Below are 25,704 nucleotides of genomic sequence, written 5' to 3'. Positions count from 1 at the left end.
TTGGAATGGAATGGAATGGAACGTATTGGAGTGGAGTGGAGTGGAATTGAGTGGAGTGGAGTGCACTGGAATGGAATGGAATGCAATGGAATGTAATGGAATGATGAAATGATATGTGAGCTGAGATTGTGCCACTGCACTCCACGCTGGGTGACAGAGTGAGATACTCTTGAAAGAAAGAAATGGAATGGAAAGAATTTTTAATTGGGTGGATTCGAGTGGACTGAAGTAGAGTGCAGTGGAATAGAGAGGAATGGAATGGAATCGGATGTAAAGGAATGGAATGATGTGGAGTGGAGTGGTGAGGAGTGTAGTGCTGTGGAATGGAGCAGAAAGTAACGGGATGGTGTGGAGTGGAGTGCAGTGCAGTGGAGTGGAGAGGAGTGCAATGGCGTGGAATGGAATCGGATGTAAAGGAACGTACTGGAGTGGAGCGGAGTGGAAAGGAGTGGAATGGAATGGAATTGAATGTAATGGAAAGCAAAGGAATGGAATGGGATGCAATGGAATTTAATGCAATAGAATGCAGTTCAATTGAGAGTTAACATGTAATGTGAGCTGAGATTGTGCCTAAGCTCTCCAGGCTGTTTGACACAGTGATATCGTGTCGAAAAATGGAATGGAATGCAGTGGTGTGAAATGGAATGGAATGTAGTGGACAGGAGTAGAATGAAGTGGAGTGAAGAGGAACAGAGTGGAATGGAATGGGATGCAGTGGAATGGAATGCAGTGGAGTGGAGTGAAATAGAAAGAAATGGAATGGGATGGAATGGAATGCAATGGAATGGAGAAGAGAAATGTGAGCTGAGATTGTGTGACTACACTCCAGCCTTAGTGACCGAGAGAGATTCTGTGGAAGGAAAGAACTGATTTCAAAGGAGTGGAATGGAAGGGAATGTAGTACCGTGGAGTAGAGTGGAATGGAGTGAAACAGAATAGAATGGAGTGGAAGGCAATGGAATGGAATGGAATGGAATGGAGTGGAGTGGAATAGAGAGGAGTGCACTGCAATGGAGTGGAGTGGAGTGGAAGGGAGTGGAATGCAATGGAATGTAGTGGAGTGCAGTGGAGTGGAATGGAATGGAGTGGACAGGAGTGGAAGGAGTAGAGTGGACTGGAATGGAATAGAATTTAACAGAATGCAGTGGAGTGGAGGGGAGTGGAGGTGAGTGGAGTGGCATGGAGTGGAATGGAATGGAATGGAGTGAAATGGAATCCAATGGATTGGAATGGAGTGGAGTGGAGTGGAGTGGAATGGAGAGGAGTCGAATGGAATGGAAGGGAATGCAACGGAACGCAGTGGTGTGGATTGGAATGCAGTGAAATGGAGTACTATGGAATCTAAAGGAGTGGAGTGGAGTCTAGAGGAGTGGAATGGAATGGAACAAAATGGAATGGAATGGCACGGAATGGAGTGGAGTAGAGTGGAGTGGGAAGGAAGGGAGATGAGTGGAATGGAGAGGAATGGAATGCAGTGGAGTGGATTGGATTGGAATGAACTGGAATGGAGAGGAATGGAATGAAGTGGAACGGAATGGACTGCAATGGAATTGAATGGAGTGAAGTGGAAAGTAGTGGAGTGGAGTGGAATGGAGTGGAAATGAATGGAATGGAGTGGAATGGAAGGGAATGGAGACAAGTGGATAGGAATTGACTGAAGCAGATTGGAGTGGAGTGGAGTGGAGTGGCATGGAATGGAATGAAGTGGATGGGAATGCAATGGAGTGGAATGAAATGGAATAAAATGGAATGGAGTGGAATGGAGAGGAATGGAGTGGAGTGGAGTGGAATGGAGGGGAGTAAGAGGAAGAGAATGGAATGGAATCGAAAGGAGGGAAGTGCAATTGTGTGGAGTGGAGTGGAGATGAAAGAAGTGGAGTGATGTGGAGTCGAGAGGAAATTAATGGAATGGAATGGAATGGAGTTAAGTGGAGTGGAATGGAGTGGAAGGTAATGGAGTGGAATGAAAAGGAGTGGATTGGAATGGAGTGGAATGGAATGGAGTGGAACGGAGTGGAGTAGAATGGAGTGGGTTGCAGAGGAGTGGAATGGAGTGGAATGGAAGGGAACGGAAAGGAATGTAGTGGAAAGGAATGGAATGGAGTGGATTGAAATTGAATGGAAAGGATTGGAGTGCAGTGGACTGGAGGGGAGTGGAATAAAATGGAGTATAGTGCAGTGGAATGGAGTGGACTGGAGTGGAGATGAGTGGAGTGGACTGGAATGGAATGGAGTGGAGTGGAATGGTGTGGAGTGGGGTGGAAAGGAATGGAACAGAATGGAATGGAGAGGAATGGAGTGGCATGTAGTGGAGTGGAGTGAAGTGGAAAGGAATGGCATGGAATGGAGTAGAGTGGAATGGAGGGGTATGGAATGGAATGGAATGGAATTGAGTGGAATGGAGTGGAGTGGAGAGGAATGGAATGGAGTGGAAAGGTCTGAAAGGAGTGGAATGGAGTGGAGTGGAATGCAATGGAGTAGATTGGAATGAAGTGGAAAGGAATAGAATGGAGAGAAGTAGAGTAGAATGGAGTGGATTGGAATGGAGGGGAGCAGAGTGGAGTTAACAGCGGTGGATTGGAATACAGTGGATGGGGTAGAGTGGAAGGGAGTGGAATTATATGGAATGGAATGGATTGGAGTGGAGTGGAAGGGAGTGGAGTGGAGTTGAAAGTAGAGGAATCGAAAGAAGTGGAAAGGAGTGGAGTAGAGTGGATTAGAGTGGATTGGAATGGAATGGAGTGGAGTGGAATGGTGTGGAAACGAATGGAAGGGAGGGGAGTGGAATGGAACGAAATGGAATGGAATGTAGTGGAATGGAGAGGAGTGGAGTGGACTGGAGTGGAATGTAATCGAATGGAGTGTACTGGAGTGGAATGTATTTGAGAGGCGGGTAATGGAGAGGAATTGAGTGGAGTGGAGTGGAGTGAAATACATCGGAATGGCACGGAATTGAATGGAATGGAGGGGAGTGGAATGCAGTGGAGTGGAGTCGATTGGAGTGGTGAGGAATAGAACGGAGTGGCATGGAATGGAGCACAGTGGAATGCAATGGAGTGGAGTGGATTGGAAAGGGGTGGAGTGGATTGACGATGGGTGAAGTGGAATGTAATGGAGTGGAGTGCAGAGGAGTCTCATGGAATGGAATGGAATGGAACGCAATGGAAGCTGAGATTGTACCACTGCGCTCCAGGATGGGTGACACAGTGTGATACTCTCAAAAGAAAGGAATGGAATGGAATGCAGTGGAATGAAATGGAATACAATGGGGTGCATTGGAGTGGAGTGGAGTGAAGTGAAGTGGATTGGAGTGGAATGGAGAGGAATGGAACGGAATGGAATGGAATGAAGTAGACTGGAGTGGGGTGGAGTTGAGTGCAATGGAATGGAGCGAAATGGAATCAGATGCAGAGAAATGGAGTAGAGAGGAGTGCAGTAGAGTGGAAAGGAGTGCAATGGAGTGGAATGGAATCGGAAGTAACGGAAAGTAGTGGAGTGGATGGAACGGAAAGGAAAGGAGTGGAGCGGAGTGGAATGGAACGGAGCGGGAGGTGGGTTGGGGCCACTGCACTCCAGGCTGGCTGGCTGACTGAGGTATTCTCGCAATAAAGGAATGGAATGGAATGCCGTAGAGTGGAATGGAACGGAGTGGAGTGGAGTGGAATGGAGTGAGTTGGAGCAGAGTGGAATGAAGGATGCAATGGGATGGAAGGGAATTGAATGAAATGCAGTGGAGTGCAGTGGAGTGCATTGCAGTGGAATGGAGCAGAATGGAATGGAAAGGAGTGGAATGGACAGGAGTGGAGTGCACTGGAGAGGAGAGGATAGGAATGCAGTGGAATGGAATTGGATGTAATGGAACATAGAGGAGTGGAGTGGAATGGAGTTGGCCAGAGTGGAATGGAATGGAATGCAATGGAAAGGAATGGAGTGGAATAGAATGGAATGGAATGGAATGGAATGGAGTGGGATGACTTGTAGTGGGGTGGAGTGAAATGGAGTATAATGGAATGGAGTGGAGTGGAGTGGAATGTGATAGAATGGAGAGGAGGGGAATGGAGCAGAATGGAATGGAGTGCAGCGGAATGGAGTGGAGTGGAATGGAATCAAATGGAGTGGAATGGAACAGAGTGGAATGGAATGGAGTGCAATAGACTAGAATTGAGTGTAGTGTAGTGGAATTTAGTGGAATGGACTGGAATGGAGTGGAATGGAATGGAATTGAGGGGAATGGAATGGAATGGAAAGGAATGGAAAGCAATGGAAAGGAATAGAATTGAATGCAACGGAATTAAAAGAATGCAATGGAATGCAATGGAATAGAATGCAATGGAATGTATAGTTGACATGTAATATGAGCTGAGATTGTGACACTGCACTCCAGCCAGGGTGACATGGTGATATCCTGTCGTAAGAAGTGAATGGAATGCAATGGAGTGAAATGGAATGGAATGAAATGGAATGGAGCGGAGTGGAAGGGAATGGAGTGGAATGAAATAGAATGCAGTGGACTGTAATGGCATGGAGTGGAAAGAAGTAGAGTGGAATGGAGTGGAATGGAATGGACTGGCATAGAATGGAGTGGAATTGAATGCAATGGAGTGGATTGGAAAGGAATGCAAAGGAGTAGAGTGGAGTAGAGTAGTGTGGAGTGGAGTGGAATGGAGCTGAATGTACTTCAATGGAGTACAATGGAATGGAACGGAGTGGAATGGAATGGAATGATATGAGGTGGATTGGAGTGGAATGTAGTGGAGTGGAATGGAATGGAATAGAATGGAATGGAGTAGAGTGTAATGGAATGCAGTGGCGATAAGTGGAGTGGAATGGAATGCATTGGAGTAGAGTGGAGTGGAATGGAATGGAATGGAGTGGAGTGGAGGGGAGTGGAGTGGAATGGAATTGAGTGAAGTGGAGTGCAGTTGAATGGAATATCGTGGTGTGGAGTGGAGTGGAAGTGAATGGAGTGAATAGGAGTGGAATGGAGTGGAAGGTAACGGAGTGGAATGGAGTCGAATGGAGTGGAATGGAGTAGAGTGGATTAGAGTGGAATGGTGTCGAACGGACTGGAATGGAATGGAATGGAGTGGAATGGAATTGAATCAAATGGAATGGAGTGGAGTGGAGTGGAGTGGAATGAAATGAAATGGAAGGGAGTGGAGAGAAACGCAGTTGATTGGAGTGGAGTGGAGTGGAAAGGAATGGAAAGGAGTGGGATGGAGACGTATGGATTGGAGTGGAATGGAGTGGAATGGAATGAAGTGGAAAGGAGTGGAACGGAGTGAAATTGAATTTAGTGGACTGGAGTGGAATGGAGTTAAATGGAATGGAATGGAATGGAGTGGAATGGAATGGAATGGAGTGGAGTGGAATGGAATAGAATGGCATGGAATGGAATAGAATGGGATGGAGTGGAGTGGAGAGGAGTGGAATGGATTGGAGTGAAGTGGAGTGGAATGGAATTGAGTGGAGCGGAGAGGAAAGGAATGGAATGGAGTGGAGTGGAATGGCATGGAATGGAGTGGAATGGAATGGATAGTAGTGGAGTGGAGTGGAGTGGATTGGAGTGTAGTGGAAGGGAATGGAGTGCAGTGTAATGGACTGGAATGGAGCAGAGCAGAATGGAGTGGACGGGACTGGAGTGGAATGGAATGGGATGGCATGGAATGGGAGCTGAGATTTTACCAATGTGCTCTAGGCAGGGTGACTGGGTGTCATACTCTCAAAAGAAAGGAATGGAATGGAACGCAGTGGAATGGAATGGAACAGAGTGGACATTAGTGGAGTGGAATGTGGAGGAATGGAATGAAATGGAACGTAATGGCATGAAATGGAGTGGTGTGGGGTGGAATGGATTATAGTGGAATGGGGTGGAAAGGAATGGGATGGAGTGGAATGAAGTGGAGTGCAGTGGAGTGGAACGGAGTTGAATGGCATAGAATTGAGTGGACAGTAGTGGAATGTTTTGGAATGCAATGGAATCCATTGTAATAGAATGGAATACAACGGAAAGTTGACATGGAGTGTGAGCTGAGATTGTGCCACTGCACTCCAGACTGGGTGACACGTTATATCCTGTGGATAGAAAGGAATGGAATGCAATAGAGTGAAATGGAATGGAGTGGAATGGAATTGAATGGAATGGAGTGGAGTGGAGTGGAGTCGAATGGAGACGAATGGAATGGGACGGAGTGGAATGGAACGGAGTGGAGTGGAGTATCGTGGAGTGAAATAGAATGGAATGCACTGGGTTGGAATGGAATGCAATGGACTGCTGAAAGGAAATGTGAGCTGTTATTGTTCCACTGCACTCCAGCCTTTGTGACGGAATGAAATCCTGTGGAAAAAAAGGAATGGAATGGAATGGAATGGAATGGAATGGAATGGAATGGAATGGAATGGAGTGGAGTGGAGTGGTGTGGAGAGGAGTGTAGTGGAGTGGAGTGAAATGGAGTGGAGTGTCGTGGAGGAGAGTGGAATGGAGTGGAATGGAATGGAGAGGAAAGGAACGGAGTGGAGTGGAATGGAACGGAGTGGAGTGGAATGGAATCCAATGGAATGAAATGGAATTGAATCGAATGGAATGAAGAAATATGTGCAGTGATTTGGCCACTGCGCTGGAGCCTGTGTGAGAGAGGGAGATCCTGTCGATAAAACAGTGTGGAATGGAAGGGATTGGAATGGAATGGAATGGAACGTATTGGAGTGGAGTGGAGTGGAATTGAGTGGAGTGGAGTGCACTGGAATGGAATGGAATGCAATGGAATGTAATGGAATGATGAAATGATATGTGAGCTGAGATTGTGCCACTGCACTCCACGCTGGGTGACAGAGTGAGATACTCTTGAAAGAAAGAAATGGAATGGAAAGAATTTTTAATTGGGTGGATTCGAGTGGACTGAAGTAGAGTGCAGTGGAATAGAGAGGAATGGAATGGAATCGGATGTAAAGGAATGGAATGATGTGGAGTGGAGTGGTGAGGAGTGTAGTGCTGTGGAATGGAGCAGAAAGTAACGGGATGGTGTGGAGTGGAGTGCAGTGCAGTGGAGTGGAGAGGAGTGCAATGGCGTGGAATGGAATCGGATGTAAAGGAACGTACTGGAGTGGAGCGGAGTGGAAAGGAGTGGAATGGAATGGAATTGAATGTAATGGAAAGCAAAGGAATGGAATGGGATGCAATGGAATTTAATGCAATAGAATGCAGTTCAATAGAGAGTTGACATGTAATGTGAGCTGAGATTGTGCCTAAGCTCTCCAGGCTGTTTGACACAGTGATATCGTGTGGAAAGAATGGAATGGAATGCAGTGGTGTGAAATGGAATGGAATGTAGTGGACAGGAGTAGAATGGAGTGGAGTGAAGAGGAACAGAGTGGAATGGAATGGGATGCAGTGGAATGGAATGCAGTGGAGTGGAGTGAAATAGAAAGAAATGGAATGGGATGGAATGGAATGCAATGGAATGGAGAAGAGAAATGTGAGCTGAGATTGTGTGACTACACTCCAGCCTTAGTGACCGAGAGAGATTCTGTGGAAGGAAAGAACTGATTTCAAAGGAGTGGAATGGAAGGGAATGTAGTACAGTGGAGTAGAGTGGAATGGAGTGAAACAGAATAGAATGGAGTGGAAGGCAATGGAATGGAATGGAATGGAGTGGAGTGGAATAGAGAGGAGTGCACTGCAATGGAGTGGAGTGGAGTGGAAGGGAGTGGAATGCAATGGAATGTAGTGGAGTGCAGTGGAGTGGAATGGAATGGAGTGGACAGGAGTGGAAGGAGTAGAGTGGACTGGAATGGAATAGAATGGAACAGAATGCAGTGGAGTGGAGGGGAGTGGAGGTGAGTGGAGTGGCATGGAGTGGAATGGAATGGAATGGAGTGAAATGGAATCCAATGGATTGGAATGGAGTGGAGTGGAGTGGAGTGGAATGGAGAGGAGTGGAATGGAATGGAAGGGAATGCAACGGAACGCAGTGGTGTGGATTGGAATGCAGTGAAATGGAGTACTATGGAATCTAAAGGAGTGGAGTGGAGTCTAGTGGAGTGGAATGGAATGGAACAAAATGGAATGGAATGGCACGGAATGGAGTGGAGTAGAGTGGAGTGGGAAGGAAGGGAGATGAGTGGAATGGAGAGGAATGGAATGCAGTGGAGTGGATTGGATTGGAATGAACTGGAATGGAGAGGAATGGAATGAAGTGGAACGGAATGGACTGCAATGGAATTGAATGGAGTGAAGTGGAAAGTAGTGGAGTGGAGTGGAATGGAGTGGAAATGAATGGAATGGAGTGGAATGGAAGGGAATGGAGACAAGTGGATAGGAATTGACTGAAGCAGATTGGAGTGGAGTGGAGTGGAGTGGCATGGAATGGAATGAAGTGGATGGGAATGCAATGGAGTGGAATGAAATGGAATAAAATGGAATGGAGTGGAATGGAGAGGAATGGAGTGGAGTGGAGTGGAATGGAGGGGAGTAAGAGGAAGAGAATGGAATGGAATCGAAAGGAGGGAAGTGCAATTGTGTGGAGTGGAGTGGAGATGAAAGGAGTGGAGTGATGTGGAGTCGAGAGGAAAGGAATGGAATGGAATGGAATGGAGTTAAGTGGAGTGGAATGGAGTGGAAGGTAATGGAGTGGAATGAAAAGGAGTGGATTGGAATGGAGTGGAAAGGAATGGAGTGGAACGGAGTGGAGTAGAATGGAGTGGGTTGCAGAGGAGTGGAATGGAGTGGAATGGAAGGGAACGGAAAGGAATGTAGTGGAAAGGAATGGAATGGAGTGGATTGAAATTGAATGGAAAGGATTGGAGTGCAGTGGACTGGAGGGGAGTGGAATAAAATGGAGTATAGTGCAGTGGAATGGAGTGGACTGGAGTGGAGATGAGTGGAGTGGACTGGAATGGAATGGAGTGGAGTGGAATGGTGTGGAGTGGGGTGGAAAGGAATGGAACAGAATGGAATGGAGAGGAATGGAGTGGCATGTAGTGGAGTGGAGTGAAGTGGAAAGGAATGGCATGGAATGGAGTAGAGTGGAATGGAGGGGTATGGAATGGAATGGAATGGAATTGAGTGGAATGGAGTGGAATGGAGTGGAGTGGAGAGGAATGGAATGGAGTGGAAAGGTCTGAAAGGAGTGGAATGGAGTGGAGTGGAATGCAATGGAGTAGATTGGAATGAAGTGGAAAGGAATAGAATGGAGAGAAGTAGAGTAGAATGGAGTGGATTGGAATGGAGGGGAGCAGAGTGGAGTTAACAGCGGTGGATTGGAATACAGTGGATGGGGTAGAGTGGAAGGGAGTGGAATTATATGGAATGGAATGGATTGGAGTGGAGTGGAAGGGAGTGGAGTGGAGTTGAAAGTAGAGGAATCGAAAGAAGTGGAAAGGAGTGGAGTAGAGTGGATTAGAGTGGATTGGAATGGAATGGAATGGAGTGGAATGGTGTGGAAACGAATGGAAGGGAGGGGAGTATAATGGAACGAAATGGAATGGAATGTAGTGGAATGGAGAGGAGTGGAGTGGACTGGAGTGGAATGTAATCGAATGGAGTGTACTGGAGTGGAATGTATTTGAGAGGCGGGTAATGGAGACGAATTGAGTGGAGTGGAGTGGAGTGAAATACATCGGAATGGCACGGAATTGAATGGAATGGAGGGGAGTGGAATGCAGTGGAGTGGAGTCGATTGGAGTGGTGAGGAATAGAACGGAGTGGCATGGAATGGAGCACAGTGGAATGCAATGGAGTGGAGTGGATTGGAAAGGGGTGGAGTGGAGTGACGATGGGTGAAGTGGAATGTAATGGAGTGGAGTGCAGAGGAGTCTCATGGAATGGAATGGAATGGAACGCAATGGAAGCTGAGATTGTACCACTGCGCTCCAGGATGGGTGACACAGTGTGATACTCTCAAAAGAAAGGAATGGAATGGAATGCAGTGGAATGGAATGGAATGCAATGGGGTGCATTGGAGTGGAGTGGAGTGAAGTGAAGTGGATTGGAGTGGAATGGAGAGGAATGGAACGGAATGGAATGGAATGAAGTAGACTGGAGTGGGGTGGAGTTGAGTGCAATGGAATGGAGCGAAATGGAATCAGATGCAGAGAAATGGAGTAGAGAGGAGTGCAGTAGAGTGGAAAGGAGTGCAATGGAGTGGAATGGAATCGGAAGTAACGGAAAGTAGTGGAGTGGATGGAACGGAAAGGAAAGGAGTGGAGCGGAGTGGAATGGAACGGAGCGGGAGGTGGGTTGGGGCCACTGCACTCCAGGCTGGCTGGCTGACTGAGGTATTCTCGCAATAAAGGAATGGAATGGAATGCCGTAGAGTGGAATGGAACGGAGTGGAGTGGAGTGGAATGGAGTGAGTTGGAGCAGAGTGGAATGAAGAATGCAATGGGATGGAAGGGAATTGAATGAAATGCAGTGGAGTGCAGTGGAGTGCATTGCAGTGGAATGGAGCAGAATGGAATGGAAAGGAGTGGAATGGACAGAAGTGGAGTGCACTGGAGAGGAGAGGATAGGAATGCAGTGGAATGGAATTGGATGTAATGGAACGTAGAGGAGTGGAGTGGAATGGAGTGGGCCAGAGTGGAATGGAATGGAATGCAATGGAAAGGAATGGAGTGGAATAGAATGGAATGGAATGGAATGGAATGGAATGGAGTGGGATGACTTGTAGTGGGGTGGAGTGAAATGGAGTATAATGGAATGGAGTGGAGTGGAGTGGAATGTGATAGAATGGAGAGGAGGGGAATGGAGCAGAATGGAATGGAGTGCAGCGGAATGGAGTGGAGTGGAATGGAATCAAATGGAGTGGAATGGAACAGAGTGGAATGGAATGGAGTGCAATAGACTAGAATTGAGTGTAGTGTAGTGGAATTTAGTGGAATGGACTGGAATGGAGTGGAATGGAATGGAATTGAGGGGAATGGAATGGAATGGAAAGGAATGGAAAGCAATGGAAAGGAATAGAATTGAATGCAACGGAATTAAAAGAATGCAATGGAATGCAATGGAATAGAATGCAATGGAATGTATAGTTGACATGTAATATGAGCTGAGATTGTGACACTGCACTCCAGCCAGGGTGACATGGTGATATCCTGTCGTAAGAAGTGAATGGAATGCAATGGAGTGAAATGGAATGGAATGAAATGGAATGGAGCGGAGTGGAAGGGAATGGAGTGGAATGAAATAGAATGCAGTGGACTGTAATGGCATGGAGTGGAAAGAAGTAGAGTGGAATGGAGTGGAATGGAATGGACTGGCATAGAATGGAGTGGAATTGAATGCAATGGAGTGGATTGGAAAGGAATGCAAAGGAGTACAGTGGAGTAGAGTGGTGTGGAGTGGAGTGGAATGGAGCTGAATGTACTTCAATGGAGTACAATGGAATGGAACGGAGTGGAATGGAATGGAATGATATGAGGTGGATTGGAGTGGAATGTAGTGGAGTGGAATGGAATGGAATAGAATGGAATGGAGTAGAGTGTAATGGAATGCAGTGGCGATAAGTGGAGTGGAATGGAATGCACTGGAGTAGAGTGGAGTGGAATGGAATGGAATGGAGTGGAGTGGAGGGGAGTGGAGTGGAATGGAATTGAGTGAAGTGGAGTGCAGTTGAATGGAATATCGTGGTGTGGAGTGGAGTGGAAGTGAATGGAGTGAATAGGAGTGGAATGGAGTGGAAGGTAACGGAGTGGAATGGAGTCGAATGGAGTGGAATGGAGTAGAGTGGATTAGAGTGGAATGGTGTCGAACGGACTGGAATGGAATGGAATGGAGTGGAATGGAATTGAATCAAATGGAATGGAGTGGAATGGAATGGAGTGGAGTGGAGTGGAGTGGAATGAAATGAAATGGAAGGGAGTGGAGAGAAACGCAGTTGATTGGAGTGGAGTGGAGTGGAAAGGAATGGAAAGGAGTGGGATGGAGACGTATGGATTGGAGTGGAATGGAGTGGAATGGAATGAAGTGGAAAGGAGTGGAACGGAGTGAAATTGAATTTAGTGGACTGGAGTGGAATGGAGTTAAATGGAATGGAATGGAATGGAGTGGAATGGAATGGAATGGAGTGGAGTGGAATGGAATAGAATGGCATGGAATGGAATAGAATGGGATGGAGTGGAGTGGAGAGGAGTGGAATGGATTGGAGTGAAGTGGAGTGGAATGGAATTGAGTGGAGCGGAGAGGAAAGGAATGGAATGGAGTGGAGTGGAATGGCATGGAATGGAGTGGAATGGAATGGATAGTAGTGGAGTGGAGTGGAGTGGATTGGAGTGTAGTGGAAGGGAATGGAGTGCAGTGTAATGGACTGGAATGGAGCAGAGCAGAATGGAGTGGACGGGACTGGAGTGGAATGGAATGGGATGGCATGGAATGGGAGCTGAGATTTTACCAATGTGCTCTAGGCAGGGTGACTGGGTGTCATACTCTCAAAAGAAAGGAATGGAATGGAACGCAGTGGAATGGAATGGAACAGAGTGGACATTAGTGGAGTGGAATGTGGAGGAATGGAATGAAATGGAACGTAATGGCATGAAATGGAGTGGTGTGGGGTGGAATGGATTATAGTGGAATGGGGTGGAAAGGAATGGGATGGAGTGGAATGAAGTGGAGTGCAGTGGAGTGGAACGGAGTTGAATGGCATAGAATTGAGTGGACAGTAGTGGAATGTTTTGGAATGCAATGGAATCCATTGTAATAGAATGGAATACAACGGAAAGTTGACATGGAGTGTGAGCTGAGATTGTGCCACTGCACTCCAGACTGGGTGACACGTTATATCCTGTGGATAGAAAGGAATGGAATGCAATAGAGTGAAATGGAATGGAGTGGAATGGAATTGAATGGAATGGAGTGGAGTGGAGTGGAGTCGAATGGAGACGAATGGAATGGGACGGAGTGGAATGGAACGGAGTGGAGTGGAGTATCGTGGAGTGAAATAGAATGGAATGCACTGGGTTGGAATGGAATGCAATGGACTGCTGAAAGGAAATGTGAGCTGTTATTGTTCCACTGCACTCCAGCCTTTGTGACGGAATGAAATCCTGTGGAAAAAAAGGAATGGAATGGAATGGAATGGAATGGAATGGAATGGAATGGAATGGAATGGAATGGAGTGGAGTGGAGTGGTGTGGAGAGGAGTGTAGTGGAGTGGAGTGAAATGGAGTGGAGTGTCGTGGAGGAGAGTGGAATGGAGTGGAATGGAATGGAGAGGAAAGGAACGGAGTGGAGTGGAATGGAACGGAGTGGAGTGGAATGGAATCCAATGGAATGAAATGGAATTGAATCGAATGGAATGAAGAAATATGTGCAGTGATTTGGCCACTGCGCTGGAGCCTGTGTGAGAGAGGGAGATCCTGTCGATAAAACAGTGTGGAATGGAAGGGATTGGAATGGAATGGAATGGAACGTATTGGAGTGGAGTGGAGTGGAATTGAGTGGAGTGGAGTGCACTGGAATGGAATGGAATGCAATGGAATGTAATGGAATGATGAAATGATATGTGAGCTGAGATTGTGCCACTGCACTCCACGCTGGGTGACAGAGTGAGATACTCTTGAAAGAAAGAAATGGAATGGAAAGAATTTTTAATTGGGTGGATTCGAGTGGACTGAAGTAGAGTGCAGTGGAATAGAGAGGAATGGAATGGAATCGGATGTAAAGGAATGGAATGATGTGGAGTGGAGTGGTGAGGAGTGTAGTGCTGTGGAATGGAGCAGAAAGTAACGGGATGGTGTGGAGTGGAGTGCAGTGCAGTGGAGTGGAGAGGAGTGCAATGGCGTGGAATGGAATCGGATGTAAAGGAACGTACTGGAGTGGAGCGGAGTGGAAAGGAGTGGAATGGAATGGAATTGAATGTAATGGAAAGCAAAGGAATGGAATGGGATGCAATGGAATTTAATGCAATAGAATGCAGTTCAATTGAGAGTTAACATGTAATGTGAGCTGAGATTGTGCCTAAGCTCTCCAGGCTGTTTGACACAGTGATATCGTGTCGAAAAATGGAATGGAATGCAGTGGTGTGAAATGGAATGGAATGTAGTGGACAGGAGTAGAATGAAGTGGAGTGAAGAGGAACAGAGTGGAATGGAATGGGATGCAGTGGAATGGAATGCAGTGGAGTGGAGTGAAATAGAAAGAAATGGAATGGGATGGAATGGAATGCAATGGAATGGAGAAGAGAAATGTGAGCTGAGATTGTGTGACTACACTCCAGCCTTAGTGACCGAGAGAGATTCTGTGGAAGGAAAGAACTGATTTCAAAGGAGTGGAATGGAAGGGAATGTAGTACCGTGGAGTAGAGTGGAATGGAGTGAAACAGAATAGAATGGAGTGGAAGGCAATGGAATGGAATGGAATGGAATGGAGTGGAGTGGAATAGAGAGGAGTGCACTGCAATGGAGTGGAGTGGAGTGGAAGGGAGTGGAATGCAATGGAATGTAGTGGAGTGCAGTGGAGTGGAATGGAATGGAGTGGACAGGAGTGGAAGGAGTAGAGTGGACTGGAATGGAATAGAATGGAACAGAATGCAGTGGAGTGGAGGGGAGTGGAGGTGAGTGGAGTGGCATGGAGTGGAATGGAATGGAATGGAGTGAAATGGAATCCAATGGATTGGAATGGAGTGGAGTGGAGTGGAGTGGAATGGAGAGGAGTCGAATGGAATGGAAGGGAATGCAACGGAACGCAGTGGTGTGGATTGGAATGCAGTGAAATGGAGTACTATGGAATCTAAAGGAGTGGAGTGGAGTCTAGAGGAGTGGAATGGAATGGAACAAAATGGAATGGAATGGCACGGAATGGAGTGGAGTAGAGTGGAGTGGGAAGGAAGGGAGATGAGTGGAATGGAGAGGAATGGAATGCAGTGGAGTGGATTGGATTGGAATGAACTGGAATGGAGAGGAATGGAATGAAGTGGAACGGAATGGACTGCAATGGAATTGAATGGAGTGAAGTGGAAAGTAGTGGAGTGGAGTGGAATGGAGTGGAAATGAATGGAATGGAGTGGAATGGAAGGGAATGGAGACAAGTGGATAGGAATTGACTGAAGCAGATTGGAGTGGAGTGGAGTGGAGTGGCATGGAATGGAATGAAGTGGATGGGAATGCAATGGAGTGGAATGAAATGGAATAAAATGGAATGGAGTGGAATGGAGAGGAATGGAGTGGAGTGGAGTGGAATGGAGGGGAGTAAGAGGAAGAGAATGGAATGGAATCGAAAGGAGGGAAGTGCAATTGTGTGGAGTGGAGTGGAGATGAAAGAAGTGGAGTGATGTGGAGTCGAGAGGAAATTAATGGAATGGAATGGAATGGAGTTAAGTGGAGTGGAATGGAGTGGAAGGTAATGGAGTGGAATGAAAAGGAGTGGATTGGAATGGAGTGGAATGGAATGGAGTGGAACGGAGTGGAGTAGAATGGAGTGGGTTGCAGAGGAGTGGAATGGAGTGGAATGGAAGGGAACGGAAAGGAATGTAGTGGAAAGGAATGGAATGGAGTGGATTGAAATTGAATGGAAAGGATTGGAGTGCAGTGGACTGGAGGGGAGTGGAATAAAATGGAGTATAGTGCAGTGGAATGGAGTGGACTGGAGTGGAGATGAGTGGAGTGGACTGGAATGGAATGGAGTGGAGTGGAATGGTGTGGAGTGGGGTGGAAAGGAATGGAACAGAATGGAATGGAGAGGAATGGAGTGGCATGTAGTGGAGTGGAGTGAAGTGGAAAGGAATGGCATGGAATGGAGTAGAGTGGAATGGAGGGGTATGGAATGGAATGGAATGGAATTGAGTGGAATGGAGTGGAGTGGAGAGGAATGGAATGGAGTGGAAAGGTCTGAAAGGAGTGGAATGGAGTGGAGTGGAATGCAATGGAGTAGATTGGAATGAAGTGGAAAGGAATAGAATGGAGAGAAGTAGAGTAGAATGGAGTGGATTGGAATGGAGGGGAGCAGAGTGGAGTTAACAGCGGTGGATTGGAATACAGTGGATGGGGTAGAGTGGAAGGGAGTGGAATTATATGGAATGGAATGGATTGGAGTGGAGTGGAAGGGAGTGGAGTGGAGTTGAAAGTAGAGGAATCGAAAGAAGTGGAAAGGAGTGGAGTAGAGTGGATTAGAGTGGATTGGAATGGAATGGAGTGGAGTGGAATGGTGTGGAAACGAATGGAAGGGAGGGGAGTGGAATGGAACGAAATGGAATGGAATGTAGTGGAATGGAGAGGAGTGGAGTGGACTGGAGTGGAATGTAATCGAATGGAGTGTACTGGAGTGGAATGTATTTGAGAGGCGGGTAATGGAGAGGAATTGAGTGGAGTGGAGTGGAGTGAAATACATCGGAATGGCACGGAATTGAATGGAATGGAGGGGAGTGGAATGCAGTGGAGTGGAGTCGATTGGAGTGGTGAGGAATAGAACGGAGTGGCATGGAATGGAGCACAGTGGAATGCAATGGAGTGGAGTGGATTGGAAAGGGGTGGAGTGGAGTGACGATGGGTGAAGTGGAATGTAATGGAGTGGAGTGCAGAGGAGTCTCATGGAATGGAATGGAATGGAACGCAATGGAAGCTGAGATTGTACCACTGCGCTCCAGGATGGGTGACACAGTGTGATACTCTCAAAAGAAAGGAATGGAATGGAATGCAGTGGAATGAAATGGAATACAATGGGGTGCATTGGAGTGGAGTGGAGTGAAGTGAAGTGGATTGGAGTGGAATGGAGAGGAATGGAACGGAATGGAATGGAATGAAGTAGACTGGAGTGGGGTGGAGTTGAGTGCAATGGAATGGAGCGAAATGGAATCAGATGCAGAGAAATGGAGTAGAGAGGAGTGCAGTAGAGTGGAAAGGAGTGCAATGGAGTGGAATGGAATCGGAAGTAACGGAAAGTAGTGGAGTGGATGGAACGGAAAGGAAAGGAGTGGAGCGGAGTGGAATGGAACGGAGCGGGAGGTGGGTTGGGGCCACTGCACTCCAGGCTGGCTGGCTGACTGAGGTATTCTCGCAATAAAGGAATGGAATGGAATGCCGTAGAGTGGAATGGAACGGAGTGGAGTGGAGTGGAATGGAGTGAGTTGGAGCAGAGTGGAATGAAGGATGCAATGGGATGGAAGGGAATTGAATGAAATGCAGTGGAGTGCAGTGGAGTGCATTGCAGTGGAATGGAGCAGAATGGAATGGAAAGGAGTGGAATGGACAGGAGTGGAGTGCACTGGAGAGGAGAGGATAGGAATGCAGTGGAATGGAATTGGATGTAATGGAACGTAGAGGAGTGGAGTGGAATGGAGTTGGCCAGAGTGGAATGGAATGGAATGCAATGGAAAGGAATGGAGTGGAATAGAATGGAATGGAATGGAATGGAATGGAGTGGGATGACTTGTAGTGGGGTGGAGTGAAATGGAGTATAATGGAATGGAGTGGAGTGGAGTGGAATGTGATAGAATGGAGAGGAGGGGAATGGAGCAGAATGGAATGGAGTGCAGCGGAATGGAGTGGAGTGGAATGGAATCAAATGGAGTGGAATGGAACAGAGTGGAATGGAATGGAGTGCAATAGACTAGAATTGAGTGTAGTGTAGTGGAATTTAGTGGAATGGACTGGAATGGAGTGGAATGGAATGGAATTGAGGGGAATGGAATGGAATGGAAAGGAATGGAAAGCAATGGAAAGGAATAGAATTGAATGCAACGGAATTAAAAGAATGCAATGGAATGCAATGGAATAGAATGCAATGGAATGTATAGTTGACATGTAATATGAGCTGAGATTGTGACACTGCACTCCAGCCAGGGTGACATGGTGATATCCTGTCGTAAGAAGTGAATGGAATGCAATGGAGTGAAATGGAATGGAATGAAATGGAATGGAGCGGAGTGGAAGGGAATGGAGTGGAATGAAATAGAATGCAGTGGACTGTAATGGCATGGAGTGGAAAGAAGTAGAGTGGAATGGAGTGGAATGGAATGGACTGGCATAGAATGGAGTGGAATTGAATGCAATGGAGTGGATTGGAAAGGAATGCAAAGGAGTAGAGTGGAGTAGAGTAGTGTGGAGTGGAGTGGAATGGAGCTGAATGTACTTCAATGGAGTACAATGGAATGGAACGGAGTGGAATGGAATGGAATGATATGAGGTGGATTGGAGTGGAATGTAGTGGAGTGGAATGGAATGGAATAGAATGGAATGGAGTAGAGTGTAATGGAATGCAGTGGCGATAAGTGGAGTGGAATGGAATGCATTGGAGTAGAGTGGAGTGGAATGGAATGGAATGGAGTGGAGTGGAGGGGAGTGGAGTGGAATGGAATTGAGTGAAGTGGAGTGCAGTTGAATGGAATATCGTGGTGTGGAGTGGAGTGGAAGTGAATGGAGTGAATAGGAGTGGAATGGAGTGGAAGGTAACGGAGTGGAATGGAGTCGAATGGAGTGGAATGGAGTAGAGTGGATTAGAGTGGAATGGTGTCGAACGGACTGGAATGGAATGGAATGGAGTGGAATGGAATTGAATCAAATGGAATGGAGTGGAGTGGAGTGGAGTGGAATGAAATGAAATGGAAGGGAGTGGAGAGAAACGCAGTTGATTGGAGTGGAGTGGAGTGGAAAGGAATGGAAAGGAGTGGGATGGAGACGTATGGATTGGAGTGGAATGGAGTGGAATGGAATGAAGTGGAAAGGAGTGGAACGGAGTGAAATTGAATTTAGTGGACTGGAGTGGAATGGAGTTAAATGGAATGGAATGGAATGGAGTGGAATGGAATGGAATGGAGTGGAGTGGAATGGAATAGAATGGCATGGAATGGAATAGAATGGGATGGAGTGGAGTGGAGAGGAGTGGAATGGATTGGAGTGAAGTGGAGTGGAATGGAATTGAGTGGAGCGGAGAGGAAAGGAATGGAATGGAGTGGAGTGGAATGGCATGGAATGGAGTGGAATGGAATGGATAGTAGTGGAGTGGAGTGGAGTGGATTGGAGTGTAGTGGAAGGGAATGGAGTGCAGTGTAATGGACTGGAATGGAGCAGAGCAGAATGGAGTGGACGGGACTGGAGTGGAATGGAATGGGATGGCATGGAATGGGAGCTGAGATTTTACCAATGTGCTCTAGGCAGGGTGACTGGGTGTCATACTCTCAAAAGAAAGGAATGGAATGGAACGCAGTGGAATGGAATGGAACAGAGTGGACATTAGTGGAGTGGAATGTGGAGGAATGGAATGAAATGGAACGTAATGGCATGAAATGGAGTGGTGTGGGGTGGAATGGATTATAGTGGAATGGGGTGGAAAGGAATGGGATGGAGTGGAATGAAGTGGAGTGCAGTGGAGTGGAACGGAGTTGAATGGCATAGAATTGAGTGGACAGTAGTGGAATGTTTTGGAATGCAATGGAATCCATTGTAATAGAATGGAATACAACGGAAAGTTGACATGGAGTGTGAGCTGAGATTGTGCCACTGCACTCCAGACTGGGTGACACGTTATATCCTGTGGATAGAAAGGAATGGAATGCAATAGAGTGAAATGGAATGGAGTGGAATGGAATTGAATGGAATGGAGTGGAGTGGAGTGGAGTCGAATGGAGACGAATGGAATGGGACGGAGTGGAATGGAACGGAGTGGAGTGGAGTATCGTGGAGTGAAATAGAATGGAATGCACTGGGTTGGAATGGAATGCAATGGACTGCTGAAAGGAAATGTGAGCTGTTATTGTTCCACTGCACTCCAGCCTTTGTGACGGAATGAAATCCTGTGGAAAAAAAGGAATGGAATGGAATGGAATGGAATGGAATGGAATGGAATGGAATGGAATGGAGTGGAGTGGAGTGGTGTGGAGAGGAGTGTAGTGGAGTGGAGTGAAATGGAGTGGAGTGTCGTGGAGGAGAGTGGAATGGAGTGGAATGGAATGGAGAGGAAAGGAACGGAGTGGAGTGGAATGGAACGGAGTGGAGTGGAATGGAATCCAATGGAATGAAATGGAATTGAATCGAATGGAATGAAGAAATATGTGCAGTGATTTGGCCACTGCGCTGGAGCCTGTGTGAGAGAGGGAGATCCTGTCGATAAAACAGTGTGGAATGGAAGGGATTGGAATGGAATGGAATGGAACGTATTGGAGTGGAGTGGAGTGGAATTGAGTGGAGTGGAGTGCACTGGAATGGAATGGAATGCAATGGAATGTAATGGAATGATGAAATGATATGTGAGCTGAGATTGTGCCACTGCACTCCACGCTGGGTGACAGAGTGAGATACTCTTGAAAGAAAGAAATGGAATGGAAAGAATTTTTAATTGGGTGGATTCGAGTGGACTGAAGTAGAGTGCAGTGGAATAGAGAGGAATGGAATGGAATGGAATCGGATGTAAAGGAATGGAATGATGTGGAGTGGAGTGGTGAGGAGTGTAGTGCTGTGGAATGGAGCAGAAAGTAACGGGATGGTGTGGAGTGGAGTGCAGTGCAGTGGAGTGGAGAGGATTGCAATGGCGTGGAATGGAATCGGATGTAAAGGAACGTACTGGAGTGGAGCGGAGTGGAAAGGAGTGGAATGGAATGGAATTGAATGTAATGGAAAGCAAAGGAATGGAATGGGATGCAATGGAATTTAATGCAATAGAATGCAGTTCAATAGAGAGTTGACATGTAATGTGAGCTGAGATTGTGCCTAAGCTCTCCAGGCTGTTTGACACAGTGATATCGTGTGGAAAGAATGGAATGGAATGCAGTGGTGTGAAATGGAATGGAATGTAGTGGACAGGAGTAGAATGGAGTGGAGTGAAGAGGAACAGAGTGGAATGGAATGGGATGCAGTGGAATGGAATGCAGTGGAGTGGAGTGAAATAGAAAGAAATGGAATGGGATGGAATGGAATGCAATGGAATGGAGAAGAGAAATGTGAGCTGAGATTGTGTGACTACACTCCAGCCTTAGTGACCGAGAGAGATTCTGTGGAAGGAAAGAACTGATTTCAAAGGAGTGGAATGGAAGGGAATGTAGTACAGTGGAGTAGAGTGGAATGGAGTGAAACAGAATAGAATGGAGTGGAAGGCAATGGAATGGAATGGAATGGAGTGGAGTGGAATAGAGAGGAGTGCACTGCAATGGAGTGGAGTGGAGTGGAAGGGAGTGGAATGCAATGGAATGTAGTGGAGTGCAGTGGAGTGGAATGGAATGGAGTGGACAGGAGTGGAAGGAGTAGAGTGGACTGGAATGGAATAGAATGGAACAGAATGCAGTGGAGTGGAGGGGAGTGGAGGTGAGTGGAGTGGCATGGAGTGGAATGGAATGGAATGGAGTGAAATGGAATCCAATGGATTGGAATGGAGTGGAGTGGAGTGGAGTGGAATGGAGAGGAGTGGAATGGAATGGAAGGGAATGCAACGGAACGCAGTGGTGTGGATTGGAATGCAGTGAAATGGAGTACTATGGAATCTAAAGGAGTGGAGTGGAGTCTAGTGGAGTGGAATGGAATGGAACAAAATGGAATGGAATGGCACGGAATGGAGTGGAGTAGAGTGGAGTGGGAAGGAAGGGAGATGAGTGGAATGGAGAGGAATGGAATGCAGTGGAGTGGATTGGATTGGAATGAACTGGAATGGAGAGGAATGGAATGAAGTGGAACGGAATGGACTGCAATGGAATTGAATGGAGTGAAGTGGAAAGTAGTGGAGTGGAGTGGAATGGAGTGGAAATGAATGGAATGGAGTGGAATGGAAGGGAATGGAGACAAGTGGATAGGAATTGACTGAAGCGGATTGGAGTGGAGTGGAGTGGAGTGGCATGGAATGGAATGAAGTGGATGGGAATGCAATGGAGTGGAATGAAATGGAATAAAATGGAATGGAGTGGAATGGAGAGGAATGGAGTGGAGTGGAGTGGAATGGAGGGGAGTAAGAGGAAGAGAATGGAATGGAATCGAAAGGAGGGAAGTGCAATTGTGTGGAGTGGAGTGGAGATGAAAGGAGTGGAGTGATGTGGAGTCGAGAGGAAAGGAATGGAATGGAATGGAATGGAGTTAAGTGGAGTGGAATGGAGTGGAAGGTAATGGAGTGGAATGAAAAGGAGTGGATTGGAATGGAGTGGAAAGGAATGGAGTGGAACGGAGTGGAGTAGAATGGAGTGGGTTGCAGAGGAGTGGAATGGAGTGGAATGGAAGGGAACGGAAAGGAATGTAGTGGAAAGGAATCGAATGGAGTGGATTGAAATTGAATGGAAAGGATTGGAGTGCAGTGGACTGGAGGGGAGTGGAATAAAATGGAGTATAGTGCAGTGGAATGGAGTGGACTGGAGTGGAGATGAGTGGAGTGGACTGGAATGGAATGGAGTGGAGTGGAATGGTGTGGAGTGGGGTGGAAAGGAATGGAACAGAATGGAATGGAGAGGAATGGAGTGGCATGTAGTGGAGTGGAGTGAAGTGGAAAGGAATGGCATGGAATGGAGTAGAGTGGAATGGAGGGGTATGGAATGGAATGGAATGGAATTGAGTGGAATGGAGTGGAATGGAGTGGAGTGGAGAGGAATGGAATGGAGTGGAAAGGTCTGAAAGGAGTGGAATGGAGTGGAGTGGAATGCAATGGAGTAGATTGGAATGAAGTGGAAAGGAATAGAATGGAGAGAAGTAGAGTAGAATGGAGTGGATTGGAATGGAGGGGAGCAGAGTGGAGTTAACAGCGGTGGATTGGAATACAGAGGATGGGGTAGAGTGGAAGGGAGTGGAATTATATGGAATGGAATGGATTGGAGTGGAGTGGAAGGGAGTGGAGTGGAGTTGAAAGTAGAGGAATCGAAAGAAGTGGAAAGGAGTGGAGTAGAGTGGATTAGAGTGGATTGGAATGGAATGGAATGGAGTGGAATGGTGTGGAAACGAATGGAAGGGAGGGGAGTGGAATGGAACGAAATGGAATGGAATGTAGTGGAATGGAGAGGAGTGGAGTGGACTGGAGTGGAATGTAATCGAATGGAGTGTACTGGAGTGGAATGTATTTGAGAGGCGGGTAATGGAGACGAATTGAGTGGAGTGGAGTGGAGTGAAATACATCGGAATGGCACGGAATTGAATGGAATGGAGGGGAGTGGAATGCAGTGGAGTGGAGTCGATTGGAGTGGTGAGGAATAGAACGGAGTGGCATGGAATGGAGCACAGTGGAATGCAATGGAGTGGAGTGGATTGGAAAGGGGTGGAGTGGAGTGACGATGGGTGAAGTGGAATGTAATGGAGTGGAGTGCAGAGGAGTCTCATGGAATGGAATGGAATGGAACGCAATGGAAGCTGAGATTGTACCACTGCGCTCCAGGATGGGTGACACAGTGTGATACTCTCAAAAGAAAGGAATGGAATGGAATGCAGTGGAATGGAATGGAATGCAATGGGGTGCATTGGAGTGGAGTGGAGTGAAGTGAAGTGGATTGGAGTGGAATGGAGAGGAATGGAACGGAATGGAATGGAATGAAGTAGACTGGAGTAGGGTGGAGTTGAGTGCAATGGAATGGAGCGAAATGGAATCAGATGCAGAGAAATGGAGTAGAGAGGAGTGCAGTAGAGTGGAAAGGAGTGCAATGGAGTGGAATGGAATCGGAAGTAACGGAAAGTAGTGGAGTGGATGGAACGGAAAGGAAAGGAGTGGAGCGGAGTGGAATGGAACGGAGCGGGAGGTGGGTTGGGGCCACTGCACTCCAGGCTGGCTGGCTGACTGAGGTATTCTCGCAATAAAGGAATGGAATGGAATGCCGTAGAGTGGAATGGAACGGAGTGGAGTGGAGTGGAATGGAGTGAGTTGGAGCAGAGTGGAATGAAGAATGCAATGGGATGGAAGGGAATTGAATGAAATGCAGTGGAGTGCAGTGGAGTGCATTGCAGTGGAATGGAGCAGAATGGAATGGAAAGGAGTGGAATGGACAGAAGTGGAGTGCACTGGAGAGGAGAGGATAGGAATGCAGTGGAATGGAATTGGATGTAATGGAACGTAGAGGAGTGGAGTGGAATGGAGTGGGCCAGAGTGGAATGGAATGGAATGCAATGGAAAGGAATGGAGTGGAATAGAATGGAATGGAATGGAATGGAATGGAATGGAGTGGGATGACTTGTAGTGGGGTGGAGTGAAATGGAGTATAATGGAATGGAGTGGAGTGGAGTGGAATGTGATAGAATGGAGAGGAGGGGAATGGAGCAGAATGGAATGGAGTGCAGCGGAATGGAGTGGAGTGGAATGGAATCAAATGGAGTGGAATGGAACAGAGTGGAATGGAATGGAGTGCAATAGACTAGAATTGAGTGTAGTGTAGTGGAATTTAGTGGAATGGACTGGAATGGAGTGGAATGGAATGGAATTGAGGGGAATGGAATGGAATGGAAAGGAATGGAAAGCAATGGAAAGGAATAGAATTGAATGCAACGGACTTAAAAGAATGCAATGGAATAGAATGCAATGGAATGTATAGTTGACATGTAATATGAGCTGAGATTGTGACACTGCACTCCAGCCAGGGTGACATGGTGATATCCTATCGTAAGAAGTGAATGGAATGCAATGGAGTGAAATGGAATGGAATGAAATGGAATGGAGCGGAGTGGAAGGGAATGGAGTGGAATGAAATAGAATGCAGTGGACTGTAATGGCATGGAGTGGAAAGAAGTAGAGTGGAATGGAGTGGAATGGAATGGACTGGCATAGAATGGAGTGGAATTGAATGCAATGGAGTGGATTGGAAAGGAATGCAAAGGAGTAGAGTGGAGTAGAGTGGTGTGGAGTGGAGTGGAATGGAGCTGAATGTACTTCAATGGAGTACAATGGAATGGAACGGAGTGGAATGGAATGGAATGATATGAGGTGGATTGGAGTGGAATGTAGTGGAGTGGAATGGAATGGAATAGAATGGAATGGAGTAGAGTGTAATGGAATGCAGTGGCGATAAGTGGAGTGGAATGGAATGCATTGGAGTAGAGTGGAGTGGAATGGAATGAAATGGAGTGGAGTGGAGGGGAGTGGGGTGGAATGGAATTGAGTGAAGTGGAGTGCAGTTGAATGGAATATCGTGGTGTGGAGTGGAGTGGAAGTGAATGGAGTGAATAGGAGTGGAATGGAATGGATAGTAGTGGAGTGGAGTGGAGTGGATTGGAGTGTAGTGGAAGGGAATGGAGTGCAGTGTAATGGACTGGAATGGAGCAGAGCAGAATGGAGTGGACGGGACTGGAGTGGAATGGAATGGGATGGCATGGAATGGGAGCTGAGATTTTACCAATGTGCTCTAGGCAGGGTGACTGGGTGTCATACTCTCAAAAGAAAGGAATGGAATGGAACGCAGTGGAATGGAATGGAACAGAGTGGACATTAGTGGAGTGGAATGTGGAGGAATGGAATGAAATGGAACGTAATGGCATGAAATGGAGTGGTGTGGGGTGGAATGGATTATAGTGGAATGGGGTGGAAAGGAATGGGATGGAGTGGAATGAAGTGGAGTGCAGTGGAGTGGAACGGAGTTGAATGGCATAGAATTGAGTGGACAGTAGTGGAATGTTTTGGAATGCAATGGAATCCATTGTAATAGAATGGAATACAACGGAAAGTTGACATGGAGTGTGAGCTGAGATTGTGCCACTGCACTCCAGACTGGGTGACACGTTATATCCTGTGGATAGAAAGGAATGGAATGCAATAGAGTGAAATGGAATGGAGTGGAATGGAATTGAATGGAATGGAGTGGAGTGGAGTGGAGTCGAATGGAGACGAATGGAATGGGA

The sequence above is a fragment of the Pongo abelii genome, chromosome Y (assembly GCF_028885655.2).
Source record: "Pongo abelii isolate AG06213 chromosome Y, NHGRI_mPonAbe1-v2.0_pri, whole genome shotgun sequence".
Taxonomy (NCBI): Eukaryota; Metazoa; Chordata; class Mammalia; order Primates; family Hominidae; genus Pongo; species Pongo abelii.
This window is presented reverse-complemented; position numbering follows the sequence as displayed.